General features: G+C 39.7%; 2 long non-coding RNA genes across 2 annotated transcripts; both read left to right on the top strand.

Annotated features, from left to right (window-relative positions):
• The first annotated feature begins 2,351 nt into the window (after positions 1 to 2,351).
• Positions 2,352 to 3,863, top strand: LOC122053858. The gene is made up of 4 exons (XR_006132406.1): positions 2,352 to 2,821; positions 2,904 to 3,011; positions 3,078 to 3,171; positions 3,264 to 3,863. It is a non-coding gene; the product is annotated as an uncharacterized LOC122053858 (long non-coding RNA).
• A 5,338-nt stretch (positions 3,864 to 9,201) lies between these two features.
• Positions 9,202 to 10,983, top strand: LOC122053857. Its single transcript, XR_006132405.1, has 5 exons — positions 9,202 to 9,889; positions 9,972 to 10,079; positions 10,146 to 10,239; positions 10,332 to 10,408; positions 10,930 to 10,983. It is a non-coding gene; the product is annotated as an uncharacterized LOC122053857 (long non-coding RNA).
• The last annotated feature ends 6,108 nt before the right edge of the window (positions 10,984 to 17,091 follow it).

Here is a 17,091-nt window from a genome sequence, read left to right as displayed (position 1 = left end):
TAATAGTATGAATATGAAAGTTTGACAGTCTCCGGACTGTCCAGGTCTGACTTCGGATTTCCAACCCGACGCCTACTGTTCCCTCCACGGGGAATGCGTCCTCACCTACTCCACTCAGGAGATTTACCTGTTGCTAGTGCGATTCTCCAGATCGACTGGACTTTTGCTCGGCGCTCGATGCTTCGGGCCTTTCTACTAGACTTCCGCTTCCCGGCTGGTCCAGTCTTTCACCTGGTTCACGACACCAGGACTTTCCACCTAGGGTTCCCCCCTAGGACTTTTGCCTGAAGCACTCGACCCACCAAGACTTTCCGCATAGGGTTACCACCCCCTATGACCTAGGGTTACCACCCCCTAGGGTTTTCACCTTGCCTAACCACAGTTAGGGCTTTTTGCCTAAGTACACTTAGGACTTTTCTGCAATCTCATTCAGACTGTTAGATCACCACACACCTTAACTTTGAATGCTTTGCCATTATCAAAACTTAGGTTCGATCGTTGGATGCTTCCCGCACCAACAAATATTGGGTCCCCAAGGATCAAGTTCATTACCTTGATAGACTATATCGAGGCTATGATCCAGGGGAAGTCAATAGAAAAACTATCTTAATTAATAGATATAATTGTTTGATGATTGTTTATTTAATTCCTTGTATTATGCATGTTTAGATTAGATTAGACTAAGGACCTAGGCATAATTTACACTTGTTTAGTTAAACCTAGGAGTCTCAAAAAGAAAATTAAATATATATTTTCTTTGAAATGTCTGACTAGAAGTGGTGGATGATCCCATACCCAAGAAGGCCTAGTGCCTCGCCACAGTCTGGGAGCCTATCTTCGAAATGTATATTTAATTAACCAATTGGGAAACCTAAGTTTAACTCAAATGTAAATTAATCCTTAGAAATAATTTAAATTGAAGATAACCATCTCACAATACTAATTAGGATTCCCAGATTGATAACGTAGAATCAGGTGAGATGGATCTAGGTTGAACTTAGTCTAAAAATAATATTATTTCAATTCAATCAAATTAATTTCAATTTAATATAATTAATTTCAATTTAATATTTTTCAATTTAATCAGATTATTTCAATTTAATATAATTAATTTCAATTTAATCAGATTATTTCAATTTAATCAAATTAATTTCAATTTAGTCAAATTATTCCAATTTAATTTAATTATGTAATCAAATTAATTCAATTTAAATAAATTAATTCAATTTAACATTAATTAACTCAATTTAATCAAATTAAGTTAATCAATAAATCAACTTAATCAATTCAACTTAATTAAGTTAACCTTGATTAAATTAATATACCATCTCACAATCACCCATAGGGATACCATGTTTTGATCATTTAGATTAGGTGAGACGGAAAATTTAATTGATTTCAATCAAAACTATATTCTAAATCCATTAGATTGACCCAAATCAAATACTTTATGTAGGAGCATAAAGATTTGGATCACTGGATGCTAGATAGTGGATGCTCCTGACATATGACTGGAGATAGATTGAAATTCAGTAAGATGAAACTCAAAAACCTAGGATCTGTTGCGTTCGGCAATGACGGGACCCTTAAGGTAATCAGAATAGATAATATTCAATTAAATTCCGACTTTTACATTCAAAAAGTATTATTGGTAGATCGGTTTAGCTTCAATTTATTTATTATTAGCCAGTTATGTGACTCAGGATATTTAGTCACATTTTCAAAAACTGATATGTATAATTAAGAATATCAATAATCCTGAAATTACACTTAACGGTTTTAAGAAAAAGAATATTTATACTATAGACCTACCAACTTCCTCACTAGAGTGTTTATTAACACAATAAGAGGAAATTGAGTTACGGCACAAGAAACTAGGTCACACTCATACTAGACTCATTTCAAAAATGAGTCAAAATGGTCTAGTTAGAGGTCTGCCCAAATTAAAATTTATTGAAAATTCAACTTGTGATGCTTGTCAACAAGGTAAACAAACCAAGTCAAACCATAAGTTAACCAACCTAAACAAAACAACTTCAATACTTGAGCTCCTTCACCAAGACTTGTTTGATTTACATGGAGTCAAGTCACTAAGAAAAAAATGTAAGATATCACAAAATTAAATAATAAATGTTATTGGACGAAAAATCTTATTGGATTTTTCAGGAATTTTTAGAAATTTTCTGAGAATTTTTCGGAGCTTGTACGTCGAGTTTTGAGGGGACGAACTGACGGGTTCAAATAAAGCCTGTTTGGGAAACCCATTTAATTAAGTGAGGAAATGATTTATTTATAAAATCAATTTTCTTTTCTCCCCCAAATTCGTTGATTCCCGACCCCCATCTTCCCGATCTCCTCTTCCTCGACCTCACGCCGAAACCCGAAACTCCCTTCCCTCTCCGGCGATTTCTCGCCTCACCGACGCCAAGCTCACGATCGCCGACCATCTTCCTTCGGGTAGGGCTAGGGCAAAGACTCCATTGGCTCCTCTTGCGATCCTTTTCCTTTCTCTCTTTCTCACGAACGCCCGATGCCAACGAAGAACGACTTCTTCCACGGCGATCGCGTCCTCGTCGAGTCACCGGAGAGAATGGCGTTGGTTTTCGGGGGTTACCGATCATCTCCCACTGAGAGGTTGTCTTCTCGGCGGTTTCTTGCTCGCGGTCGGCAGCAGCCTAGCGTCTAGGGCACAGCCGGGGGAGTTTGATTCGCATCACCAGCCGATCAATCGTCTCCTCCTCAATTTGTTCCTTAGGATTGATCTGTAGCTCCACACCCGCTGGATTGGATCGGGCGACATCATCAGAGGCGACCTATCAAGGTATGCTTCGTCCAAAATTTATGGATTCAAGGATCCGGTACTATAGGTCTCAATTCTTGATATTCCTCTTGTTTTGAACTAGGGGAAAGTACCGAATCATCTTAGTGACAGATCTTCCTTGAGTGGATTTTGATCTTCTTCTCTGTTCGTGGGCAAGAACAGATCATTTGCCCTAGCCTTGATCTTGGAGGTAAGTGTTTAGTTTTGGTTGTGGATTCGAGCTTGTGATCTTCTTGGTTTGATTTGGGGTTGGTAGGTGATGAAAGTGTGGGCAGCAGTAAGCATCATACCCATGATTTCTAGCAGTGGTTGCTTCAGTTTTGGTTCTTTGGTAACTCTCGGGTGAAGAGGTAAGGTGCATAGTTGTGCTGGAAATTAGTTAGTGATGTGTTGTTTTGTGGAATTCTAATCCCTTCTTCTTGATCCGGGTGATGAACAACAGCTTGATTTGGGATCAATTGAGCTGTTAGGAGGATTATGGTGGGAGCTGTGAGTGTTGATCAGCTACAACCTTCCAAGGTAAGTGATGTATCAATGAGGTATTTCTGATTGGTTTAATAGAATATTGCTAAATTAGGGTTGTAATTTTATGTAAGGGTTACTTCTTTTGGGCATGTGAAATGTGAAGGAGGGTTTTAAATATGATGAGATTGATTATCAGATTTGATGGTTAGAGGTGGGTCATGAGGATGATTATGCATGTTTGTTGTATGATGTGTGGTGGATAATAATGGGATGTAATGGATGGATAATTTTCTGAATTAGAGTAGTGTCCATCTTGGAGTTTGTATTATGTTATGGTTTGATTAATTAGGGGTTGGTTGCATTTGATGAGTTCATGATTGTTATTAAGGATCATTGGATTATGTTTGGATTTAGGAAGAGTTAAATTTAAGGATGTGCCTATGATTTACTTTGGGTTGGATCATTAGGTGGAAACTAAACAGGGTTACCTAATCGACGTAGGATTAGGTATTGGGTTTAGTTTGTTGTTGATTATGTGATTAGCTAAACATTATATATATACCGTGTGATCGCAGGACTTGGGTCTGGACGAGCAGTCTGACGCGGGATGGTTCTGTTGGATACGACACTTTTAAAGGCGGGTATTTCTTCCTTTACTCTATGTAGATTTTCATTGTACTTAGTGCATGGTTTTATCCGATGGATTAGGCTGCTTTACCTTATATCATGTCTGTTTGTTGACTTCCGCTAGAGACTTATGCTTGATCTTTGAGGTGTTCCATTTAATTCATATACAGTCTCAACTCTTGATATCTACTCTATGGTGATTACACGTGTAGAGTACGTCCTGTAGGGATTGTCGGGTGGCTGGTATTATCATGCTGATTGGGTATATGATGTGGACTGTATATAGGTGGGTATGTGTAGAGGAGTCATCTGGTTGACCGTGCATTTACATGTGGTGTGTATATCCGTATTTGTTATGTACTTTTGGAGGAGTGTGTTGATTGCACGTCTGTGGTTTATACACGTGTCCGATGTGTTTTTATTGGAGGATACATGTTGATTGTATATGTGGGGTTGTCCATGTATGTCTGATATGTTCATTGGGGATTATTGGTTGATTATACATGTGTAGTTGTATACATATGTTTGGTGGGATATGTGGAGGTATCATGACGATTATACTCATGTTGGAGGTATTTATGAGGTTTGGGGTTGTTGCATGGATGATGATTATATATATATATCATGTTCATCATTCATTGCATCTGATGACCATTGTCTCCCTTGTGGTGAGAGAGTCGCCAGTTGGTTTGGTTTAGCACCGCACACTCGGCCACTCATGGGTAGTGGTAGTTGGAGCAGTTGCTGCTAGTCCTGTCGTGCCACCCGGTCACGAGGTTTAGTGAGATCCGGCGTTGTGAGCAGTCAGGGACCCTGATGCTATTTAGCTAGATAGCTATTAGCGGACTGTCCGCCTCGACCACTATATAGTGGGCTGGAGGGTAGTACAGTCGTCACAGACCCAAGCCTCTCGGCCATACAGGGGTCGTGGTGTTCGGAGAGGTGGCGGGGGTGACCATGGAGCATGCATGCACTTTTGCATATGATGCACGGTGCATCTGGGGGTTATATTTGCATACATGCCTAGTAGATACTAGTTGCATGTGATTGTCGTTGTTGCACTTGATTGAGATATGGTTGTTGCATTTGGTTGTCATGCTGCATACATGTCATTTATTTTACATGTATATGCAGTTGTGTTTATATTGCACAGGTGTCATGGGTATATATGTTGCAGATCCGGTGAGTTTACTGATCATTGTACCATGTGTCGATTCCAGATTGGGTAGGTATCTGTCATTATGCTAGTGGTAGTTTGTACAGTTTATGTCAGGTATGTTTAGCTGCATTGATTATGATAGTATGATCATGTTCTTATTCCCTACTGAGACTGTATACTTGTGATCTCCATGTTTTGTTTATGGACCATGCACTATCTTTTCTATTACCCGCTGAGTTACCTATACTCACCACCGCATGTATATCTTTATGTTTTCAGGTAGATGGTTGGAGTGTCGCTTGGAGTATCCTGTCTGCCGGGTCCTACGTCACATCCGACGATCGTTTCGGGTTTTGGTATATCTTTATTTGCATTCGATATTTGTTGTATTTGGTGTGTTGATGTATGTGTTGTTGTGGTTGTTGTATAAAGCCTAGCCGGCTAGCAGTGTGTTGATTGTGTTGTATTGGGCTTTCCGTTTTCTTCGTTTTCCGCTGTGTTGGTTTGTTTTGTACAGCCCTGTGGGCTGTCTTATATATAACTGCGTGGTTGTGATTGTTTCATTCCAGCCGTATGAGCTGTTATTATAACTGCGTGGTTGTGTATATAAATATTCCAGCCGCATGTGGCTGATGTATATTTGGTTTGTAGTGATACTTCATATTGTCACCGGTACAGGGGAGATGCTGTCGGATTTTTGTCTGACAGGGACTCCTTTGGGGGCGTGACAATTTTTGGTATCAGAGCGGGTTTACGATTCCTATTATTCGTGTTTTGGATTTCGTGATTCGGTTTTCTTGATGTGACTTTTCGGATTTTTGGACCAGGCAGCAGCAGGACATCTCCAGGCCATAGGAGGTATGTTTGCATATTGTTATCATGCATTTCTGTTGGTGTATGTATTGTTGCTCATATAGTTATGACATGTATTAGTACTTTTGTTAGTACTTGCCTATTTGTTTGTACCATACATTTCATGTGTAGGGTCAGTCACTGATCACGGTTGACCTACTGGAGATCAAGGATTTACAGTCTCAGGGGATTTCCTCATATCATACTACTAGTTGGTTGAGAGTTAGAGTCTCATACTAGTCTTGGTTACTATTAGCTAGATGGTGGATGATATCTGTATACCCATGTTGACTCAGTTAGTAGAGTACCGGTTTACTCCTGTTGATGATTGATTTACTTGGTTGACTTGAGTAGTTATGGTTGACTGATTTACCCTTGTTGACTTGGGTAGTGGTGTATCGATTTACCTTAGTTAGTTTCATCAGTGGATGATTAATTTACTCTTATTGGATCGGTTAGGAGATGATCGATTTATTTTGTTGGTCCGACCAGTAGGGGATCGACTTACTCTATTTTTAGAGATTCCTATCGGTGGGATGTTTCATACTCGGTTAGATATTCTGACTTGTACCAGGGTAGAAAGGACTGAATTGGCCGTATACCAATATCGGCTTAGTCAGTCTGTAGAGGATTATCGTATCCGATTCCATGGGGACTTTGACTATGGACTGTTTGTACCTGATAGAATGACTTAGAAGGTACATTCGGATAGGATACCTCCACTGATGTGGAACAGTGTAAAGCGACTTGCTTAACACTTATGAGATATAACCGTTATTAGGGTATACGAGTTGGAGAGTACATTTGGATATATGATTTGTATTGACATGAGAGAGTTGAAGTTGGCTGCTTAACATTTACGTGACCCGGTACCACGTGAAGGAAGAAGGAGAGAATGTTTTTGGAGATCAGGTCGTCACTTAGTGATTTCCTTGAGATGTTTTGGAGAGAGAGTAGTTCTTTACCTCTTTCGGTAGCGTGGTGATTTGTAAGGCGATGACTAGTAGACTCGCCTATCGTTGTTCTATGGGAGATCCTGACTCATGGAACTATTGAATATGATTAGATATCCATGATGTACTTAGTGATATATACCCCGCAATGGTGCGGAGGAAGTGATATTAGTTGAGTACTACCTAGGAGGTTTGATCGTAACTAGGTATAATTTCAGATGATGATCTTCGAAGGGTAGAGCGTTGATTGACGGATATTTTGATCAGCTAGTTAGTTATAGTGCTCCTCTATTTTTGTGTTCATTGCTTGATACTGGAGGTTACTGAACCTCAGATGGAGCAATCACAGTATGATGGGGTATGAGACAATGGTTAGACGACTCAACTAACATTGTCTTCATCAGGTGGCTCAAGACCTTGACCACGTGATCATTTTACCAGATATTGTAGTCTATATCTCAGATTGGAGGATGCGACCCTTTTATCAGCATTTGTCGAGGGACATATATAGGAGGATTATGAGGGTCGTGTAGATACTCTCTTGATGGGTAGACTCTTAGTAAGGAGATTGGGTGACCCTTGGACTTCGGATTGACGTTCCTTTACGAGGGATATTTGATTATTAAAAAGGATGAGATAATGAGATTTGACAGACTTTATGGATACATTTAGTTTGTAGATAGTGAGTGTTGAAGGTTGGATGATTTCCTTTTACTCTATCTTTGTTTAGGGGATTGTCTGGTATGATTGATTGATGTTGAGGATGATTTGGAATTGATAGATATTAGGAGATCAGGTGTGGTGATAGGTTGTCGTTTTATGATTTATTAGTGGATATTTGACTTGATAATATACTATTTGGTGTTTGATGTTGATAGTGACATGGAGTGTAGTGTGTTTGTGATATATATGGATTTATGGATTTATAGTTGGTGATCGGATCACAGATTTGTTGGGGATCTTACGGTTGAGTGTGCTTATTGTATGGATAATATGAGTCTTTGGTGTTACCATTTAGGCATATCGTGCCCTAGATGTTTTTATGGACTCGATGTACTTGGTATCATTAGGGTGTTTGGATCAGTTTTCATTATCTTTATTGGCGATGTTGTGATCTATTCCCGATCCGAGGAGGATCACGTGCCCTATCTTCGCATAGTTCTAGAGATGTTTCGACGGGAACATCTATATGTGAAGTTAGTAGTACGTATTGTGATTGTCTTCTGTGGAAATTGCTGGGACATATGGTCACCAGTAGAGATATTAGTAGATCCACAAGAGTTAGAGGCTATCACCAGTTGGAAGTGGTCGAAGTCTATACCGGAGATTGATGGAGGATTTCTCTAGCATTGATATGTCGTTGACTGAACTGTATAGGAAGGGTAGGGAACCTTCCTGGTTAGATGCTGGTGAGATCAGTTTAGTACCCTCTAGTGTAGACGGATTTGCACTCTATACAGAGGTATCGTATTTGGAGTTTGGTGCAGTTTCGATATAGCATGAGCGAAGCAGTCACATGCCAGTAGTTAGAATTCTCGTGTAATGAGAATTGGATTCTTTGTTTCGTGGGAGATCTAGTGTGTTTCCGGGCCACTTCTTATCCGGGAGGAGTGACCGCAAGAAACACATCGTTCTAGATTTGTGATACATGTTGTTTGTAGCTTGAGGATTTTCATGAAGGAAGACATCGTGGATTTTGTAGCTTGAGGTTTAGTATGTCAGCAAGAGAATGCTGAACATCAGATGTTAGTAGGATTGCCTTCGTTGTTTTGGATATTAGAACGGAGTTGGGAGCATGTTTTGATGGACTTCGTTGTGGGATTACCCAGGACATGGAGAGGATATAATGATTTGGGTAATCATTGTTGGGCGACGACTTACTCCCTAGCTATTGATTTGTAGGATAGATTCTTTGGGATTGAGTAGTAGGATTATACTCTAGAGGGATTTCCAGACTGGATGATGTATCTCTGAGTATTGTGTTGGATGGAGATCAGTGATTTCATGTCTTGGTTTTGATTATGGTTACAGCAGACTTTGGATGAGGGGCTTCGCTATTATATAGATTTCACCTCAGATGATCGATAGTTTGAGCACCCTATACAGATAGTGAAGGATATGCTGATAGTGGATTATGGATTTCAGGGGTAGTTGGATCATCACAGTTGGTGATTTGTTCATGATACTTAGATGGAGTGGTATATGAGTATATTATTTGGTTATTACCCTTGGATGAGGATCCCTGAGTTGAGGAGTAAATTTGGGGACCAAATTTTTATTAGTAGGGGAGAATGTAAGATATCACAAAATTAAATAATAAATGTTATTGGACGAAAAATCTTATTGGATTTTTCAGGAATTTTTAGAAATTTTCTGGGAATTTTTCGGAGCTTGTACGTCGAGTTTTGAGGGGACGAACTGACGGGTTCAAATAAAGCCTGTTTGGGAAACCCATTTAATTAAGTGAGGAAATGATTTATTTATAAAATCAATTTTCTTTTCTCCCCCAAATTCGTTGATTCCCGACCCCCATCTTCCCCGATCTCCTCTTCCTCGACCTCACGCCGAAACCCGAAACTCCCTTCCCTCTCCGGCGATTTCTCGCCTCACCGACGCCAAGCTCACGATCGCCGACCATCTTCCTTCGGGTAGGGCTAGGGCAAAGACTCCATTGGCTCCTCTTGCGATCCTTTTCCTTTCTCTCTTTCTCACGAACGCCCGATGCCAACGAAGAACGACTTCTTCCACGGCGATCGCGTCCTCGTCGAGTCACCGGAGAGAATGGCGTTGGTTTTCGGGGGTTACCGATCATCTCCCACTGAGAGGTTGTCTTCTCGGCGGTTTCTTGCTCGCGGTCGGCAGCAGCCTAGCGTCTAGGGCACAGCCGGGGGAGTTTGATTCGCATCACCAGCCGATCAATCGTCTCCTCCTCAATTTGTTCCTTAGGATTGATCTGTAGCTCCACACCCGCTGGATTGGATCGGGCGACATCATCAGAGGCGACCTATCAAGGTATGCTTCGTCCAAAATTTATGGATTCAAGGATCCGGTACTATAGGTCTCAATTCTTGATATTCCTCTTGTTTTGAACTAGGGGAAAGTACCGAATCATCTTAGTGACAGATCTTCCTTGAGTGGATTTTGATCTTCTTCTCTGTTCGTGGGCAAGAACAGATCATTTGCCCTAGCCTTGATCTTGGAGGTAAGTGTTTAGTTTTGGTTGTGGATTCGAGCTTGTGATCTTCTTGGTTTGATTTGGGGTTGGTAGGTGATGAAAGTGTGGGCAGCAGTAAGCATCATACCCATGATTTCTAGCAGTGGTTGCTTCAGTTTTGGTTCTTTGGTAACTCTCGGGTGAAGAGGTAAGGTGCATAGTTGTGCTGGAAATTAGTTAGTGATGTGTTGTTTTGTGGAATTCTAATCCCTTCTTCTTGATCCGGGTGGTGAACAACAGCTTGATTTGGGATCAATTGAGCTGTTAGGAGGATTATGGTGGGAGCTGTGAGTGTTGATCAGCTACAACCTTCCAAGGTAAGTGATGTATCAATGAGGTATTTCTGATTGGTTTAATAGAATATTGCTAAATTAGGGTTGTAATTTTATGTAAGGGTTACTTCTTTTGGGCATGTGAAATGTGAAGGAGGGTTTTAAATATGATGAGATTGATTATCAGATTTGATGGTTAGAGGTGGGTCATGAGGATGATTATGCATGTTTGTTGTATGATGTGTGGTGGATAATAATGGGATGTAATGGATGGATAATTTTCTGAATTAGAGTAGTGTCCATCTTGGAGTTTGTATTATGTTATGGTTTGATTAATTAGGGGTTGGTTGCATTTGATGAGTTCATGATTGTTATTAAGGATCATTGGATTATGTTTGGATTTAGGAAGAGTTAAATTTAAGGATGTGCCTATGATTTACTTTGGGTTGGATCATTAGGTGGAAACTAAACAGGGTTACCTAATCGACGTAGGATTAGGTATTGGGTTTAGTTTGTTGTTGATTATGTGATTAGCTAAACATTATATATATACCGTGTGATCGCAGGACTTGGGTTCGGGACGAGCGTCTCGACGCGGGATTACTTGGCACGATCTACATTTTAAGGCGGGTATTTCTTCCTTTACCTCTATGTAGATTTTCTTGTACTTAGTGCATGGTTGTTATCCGATGGATTAGACTGCTTTACCTTATATCATGTCTGTTTGTTGACTTCCTGCTAGAGACTTATGCTTGATCTTTGAGGTGTTCCATTTAATTCATATACAGTCTCAACTCTTGATATCTACTCTATGGTGATTACACGTGTAGAGTACGTCCTGTAGGGATTGTCGGGTGGCTGGTATTATCATGCTGATTGGGTATATGATGTGGACTGTATATAGGTGGGTATGTGTAGAGGAGTCATCTGGTTGACCGTGCATTTACATGTGGTGTGTATATCCGTATTTGTTATGTACTTTTGGAGGAGTGTGTTGATTGCACGTCTGTGGTTTATACACGTGTCCGATGTGTTTTTATTGGAGGATACATGTTGATTGTATATGTGGGGTTGTCCATGTATGTCTGATATGTTCATTGGGGATTATTGGTTGATTATACATGTGTAGTTGTATACATATGTTTGGTGGGATATGTGGAGGTATCATGACGATTATACTCATGTTGGAGGTATTTATGAGGTTTGGGGTTGTTGCATGGATGATGATTATATATATATATCATGTTCATCATTCATTGCATCTGATGACCATTGTCTCCCTTGTGGTGAGAGAGTCGTCAGTTGGTTTGGTTTAGCATCGCCCACTCGGCCACTCATGGGTAGTGGTAGTTGGAGCAGTTGCTGCTAGTCCTGTCGTGCCACCCGGTCACGAGGTTTAGTGAGATCCGGCGTTGTGAGCAGTCAGGGACCCTGATGCTATTTAGCTAGATAGCTATTAGCGGACTGTCCGCCTCGACCACTATATAGTGGGCTGGAGGGTAGTGCAGTCGTCACAGACCCAAGCCTCTCGGCCATACAGGGGTCGTGGTGTTCGGAGAGGTGGCGGGGGTGACCATGGAGCATGCATGCACTTTTGCATATGATGCACGGTGCATCTGGGGGTTATATTTGCATACATGCCTAGTAGATACTAGTTGCATGTGATTGTCGTTGTTGCACTTGATTGAGATATGGTTGTTGCATTTGGTTGTCATGCTGCATACATGTCATTTATTTTACATGTATATGCAGTTGTGTTTATATTGCACAGGTGTCATGGGTATATATGTTGCAGATCCGGTGAGTTTACTGATCATTGTACCATGTGTCGATTCCAGATTGGGTAGGTATCTGTCATTATGCTAGTGGTAGTTTGTACAGTTTATGTCAGGTATGTTTAGCTGCATTGATTATGATAGTATGATCATGTTCTTATTCCCTACTGAGACTGTATACTTGTGATCTCCATGTTTTGTTTATGGACCATGCACTATCTTTTCTATTACCCGCTGAGTTACCTATACTCACCACCGCATGTATATCTTTATGTTTTCAGGTAGATGGTTGGAGTGTCGCTTGGAGTATCCTGTCTGCCGGGTCCTACGTCACATCCGACGATCGTTTCGGGTTTTGGTATATCTTTATTTGCATTCGATATTTGTTGTATTTGGTGTGTTGATGTATGTGTTGTTGTGGTTGTTGTATAAAGCCTAGCCGGCTAGCAGTGTGTTGATTGTGTTGTATTGGGCTTTCCGTTTTCTTCGTTTTCCGCTGTGTTGGTTTGTTTTGTACAGCCCTGTGGGCTGTCTTATATATAACTGCGTGGTTGTGATTGTTTCATTCCAGCCGTATGAGCTGTTATTATAACTGCGTGGTTGTGTATATAAATATTCCAGCCGCATGTGGCTGATGTATATTTGGTTTGTAGTGATACTTCATATTGTCACCGGTACAGGGGAGATGCTGTCGGATTTTTGTCTGACAGGGACTCCTTTGGGGGCGTGACACAAGTCACTAAGAAAAAATAAATATTGCTTAGTAATAATCAATGACTACTCAAGATTTACTTGGGTAAAATTTTTAAAAACTAAAGATGAAACTTTTAAAGTATTTAAAATTTTTTGCAAATTAATTGAAAATGAAAAAGACACTCAGATAAAAAAATTAGAAGTGACCATGGGGGGATTTGAAAATCATAACTTTATTAAATTTTATGAAATTAATGGGTATAAGCATGAATATTCTTGCACTAGGACCCCCAACAAAATTGTCAAGTAGAACATAAAAATAGAACCCTACAAGAAGCCGTTAGGACCATGTTAAACGAATATAAATTATCTAATCAATTCTGGGTTAAAGCAATAAATACAGCCTGTTATATACAAAATAGAATTTTAATTAATAAAAATCAAAATAAAACACCGTATGAAATATATTATAATAAAATTCCTAACTTAAACTACTTAAAAGTATTTGGATGTAAAGTATTCATCCTAAACACCAAAGATTACTTAGGGAAATTTTCATTAAAAACAACTCCAAGAATATTTTTAGGGTACTCAACGATCAGTATGGCATACAGAGTTTATAACAAAAAATACCCTAAAAGTTGAAGAAACTATAAATGTAATATTTGATGAAGAAAATAAAATACCCAATTTAATAAATGAAAATAATGATACAGAAAATGTTAACTCAAGAAATATAGAAGATGATGAAGAAATTATACTTAAACCTAGTGACTCACAAGAACCAATTACTGTAACGCCCGCCCTCCCACTGCTTAAGGATGGACGAGGTTACTTACTTACATACGTGCATACATATAAAATCATGGCAGCGGAAACAGTTATTTAATTTTTTTTTCTACACTAATCATCATGCTTATCATACTGAACATGTAGACTTACTAGTATTCATGCATACAACTTAATTAATACCAACTACTTGAAACATAATTCATGATATCATAAGCATACTAGCATGAAACATGAAGAACATAATTGCATAACTATCCATACTAGTTAAAGTACTATCAAAGCATAACGACAACACATGGTTCATATGCAAACTTAGAACTTAAAAACATATAGTAGTTTTCTTCCACCGTGCCACTGCCACACACACTCTTGCCCTTCTTGTTGCTCCTCTTAGTTTAGCCATTCTTTTCCTTTTTCTGCAGTACAAGGTAACATACAAACTATAAATCCAAAGGCTTAGTAAGTCCCTTTCCTACTCACAAAAACCATGATTCATGCATGAACATAAAGTGATAACATGTTCATTTGGTAAATCATAACATAACATGTGAGAGCATAACATAAAGTCATATCATATCATGTGAGAGCATAAACATAAAATCATATCATATCATGTGAGAGCATAAACATAAAGTTATATCATATCATGCGAAAGCAAAAACATAAAGTCATATCATATCATGTGAGAGCATAAACATAAAGCAGTAACATGATCATATAAACATCATAGACATATTTCAAGAGCATCTTTAAGAAGCATAAAGAAAAACATATAATATGAACTTGTAGATGCAAGATGTTCTTTTGAAAACATGTATCATGAAATGAGTATATGCAAGATGTCCTTTTGAAAACATATATCATATACATACTTAAACATAATCTCAACATGAGGGCCCGGCTTGTATGTAACGACCCGTCTTCTACTGGCTATGCTGTAAGGCTGGACCGTTACAATATGTTGTGCTAAGCTATATCCATGACCATTACTAGTCTAGGTGCGGAAAACTGTACCAATTAAAACTTTACTAAGCAAACACAAGTTCTTGGTCCTACATGTGCTAAGGGATGCAATCTAAGGTATACATGGCATATCTTACATCCCCTATGGTCAAGGAGCTGAATTACAGGGTCTCTTGGTCGAAACCCAGCTTCCCAATCGATCCAGATTAAACTCAATCGATTGCAAGCTGTTGAATCGATCCATGGATCGATTCCGATGGCTACAGTGCTCGGGTTAATATACTGGATCGATCGGCTGATCGATCTCGACTGGCCAATCGATCCAATGATCGATTCCAGAGCTCTCTGTTTGCTGGAGCGATTTCCTGATCGATCGAACGATCGATCCCCAAACTCTCTGTTCGCAACAGAATGCGACTGGATCGATCGGCTGATCGATCCAGAAGCTTACTGTATGAGACAGAATGCGACTGGATCGATCGGCTGATCGATCCAGAAGCTTACTGTTCGCGGAACCAGACTCCCAATCGATCCACTGATCGATTGAGGGCTCCCAATCGATCCACTGATCGATTGGGGTTTCTGATTTCGCAGCAAGGCTCTGATTTCAGCACTGTTTCATGCCAAACTCACCTACATAAGTTCTAAAATAACTGGAGAACATTCTAATATCAAAAAACTAACATTCTAAACGTGGTTACTAACAATCTAAGCAGATTTTCTATAATTCCATGCATTTAGATACTGAATAAGCAAAGAGTAACATGATAAGAAACACTAAGTTCTTAAATGTTCTAGTTCTTCCAAGGTCTTTATTCCAGGTTCCATCCACACACATCTTCATCATTGCATTGACCTCCAGCCTCCGCTAGTCCATCTTCCCTTTACCTTTATCTGCAGTATAAGGAAAAATAGTATCTGTAAGCTTGAGAGCTTAGTAAGAAACCATCTACCTCACTAAAACATGCATACGATGCAATTTATATTTTTAAAACATGTTGTTTGAAACATATGAATATTGAACATGTAAGAGCATAACATGGCATGCAAACAAGCTAGTCATGGCAACAAGTACTAATCTAAGCTATCATATTGTATCAATAGAAAACTAAACTGAGCTGAGCTAATTCTAAACTAATGCTAAAGCTATACTGAATTCACGTAACTATTTGTGAGAGTTCGAAAACCATATACATAATAGTTGAAAATACTAATCATGCTGCTGATGGGCCCGGCAACTGTACTTGCTGTGCGCGCATCCCTAACTAAACTCGGGGTTGCAAATTCCGAATCTAGTAGGGTTTACTAGGTTAGCTGAACCTAGGGACGACTATGGCAGCCCAACCCAATGGATATCTAATCCAGTACAGTGCCACTGATAAAATAAAATACTGGTTATAGCTGAGTTCTTCTTATATTGCTATTTCTAGGTTATCTGAACCTAGTGCTAGGTTATCTGAACCTAGAGGCGACTATGGGAGCCCACCCTTTGGACCGTAGTCCCATATAAGCTGTACTAAAGTTAAACATACTGAATGAATGCTTCTATCGCATTTAGCTAAGCGTGTAAAATGCTTAAGTTGCATTTTAACCGTGCTAATAATTTAATTGAACACTTGGTATACGCAAATTCGCATCCTTGGTGCCGAAAATCTGCATACTACTAAACTGAAACATAAAATTCACACGGAAGCTACTTATACTGCAGGTGAGGGGTTTCTTACCTCCTGCTCTAATTTTCTTACGATTCTAATCGCTAGATTTCCGGAGAAGATGATCCTTTCGACGGTCTTCTCGCGTCTATGTGTTCCTCTCGCGCAGGGGAGCGTCCTCGGGTCGGAGTTGTTGCAGGAAGGAGCCCTTATGACCCTAGGGATGAAACCCTAGCCTTTCCTTGGCTTTGGCGTGAAGAGAGGGTGCGGGAGAGAGAGAGGTTCGGCGGTGAGGGTTTGAGGGAGAAAGAAATCCCGATCAAAATAAAACCTCACTTAATCCCTTCCCTATTTATATTAAGTGGGTAATTCGGCTCAACTCTAACATAAATATAATTGACTCTCTCTTCTCTCAGCACGGCCCTGCTGGGTTCACTTGGTTACTAGAGATCACCTTAAGTACGTAGGTCCCAATAGGTCTCGGGTTCAATTCCCGCTTAGGCTATTCACGATTCTATTTATTTTTGCTACTTCCGCTACTCTAAAAATTCTGTAAAAATATCCTAAAATCCTAGAAAAATACTAGGATATTTCTAATAATTATTTTGAGAATTTTCGAGTGTTACAATCCCCCATACCTTATAAAAAGTTCATCCTCGAACTTAGAATAACTCTGGGTACTTCTGCCTCATACTAGCTTCTGTCTCCCAAGTTGCCTCTTCTGCTGTGTGATTTTGCCAAATGAATTTTACTAATGGTACCTCCTTGTTCCGCAATTTCTTAACTGCTCGGTCTAGTATCTGAATAGGCTGACTATCATAGCTGAGGTATTCGTGGACTGGTACCGACTGGG

This window comes from Zingiber officinale, chromosome 3A (genome assembly GCF_018446385.1).
Source record: "Zingiber officinale cultivar Zhangliang chromosome 3A, Zo_v1.1, whole genome shotgun sequence".
NCBI classification, from domain to species: Eukaryota; Viridiplantae; Streptophyta; class Magnoliopsida; order Zingiberales; family Zingiberaceae; genus Zingiber; species Zingiber officinale.
The sequence above is the reverse complement of the archived record's forward strand: the minus strand, read 5'-3'. Positions and strand labels throughout refer to the sequence as shown.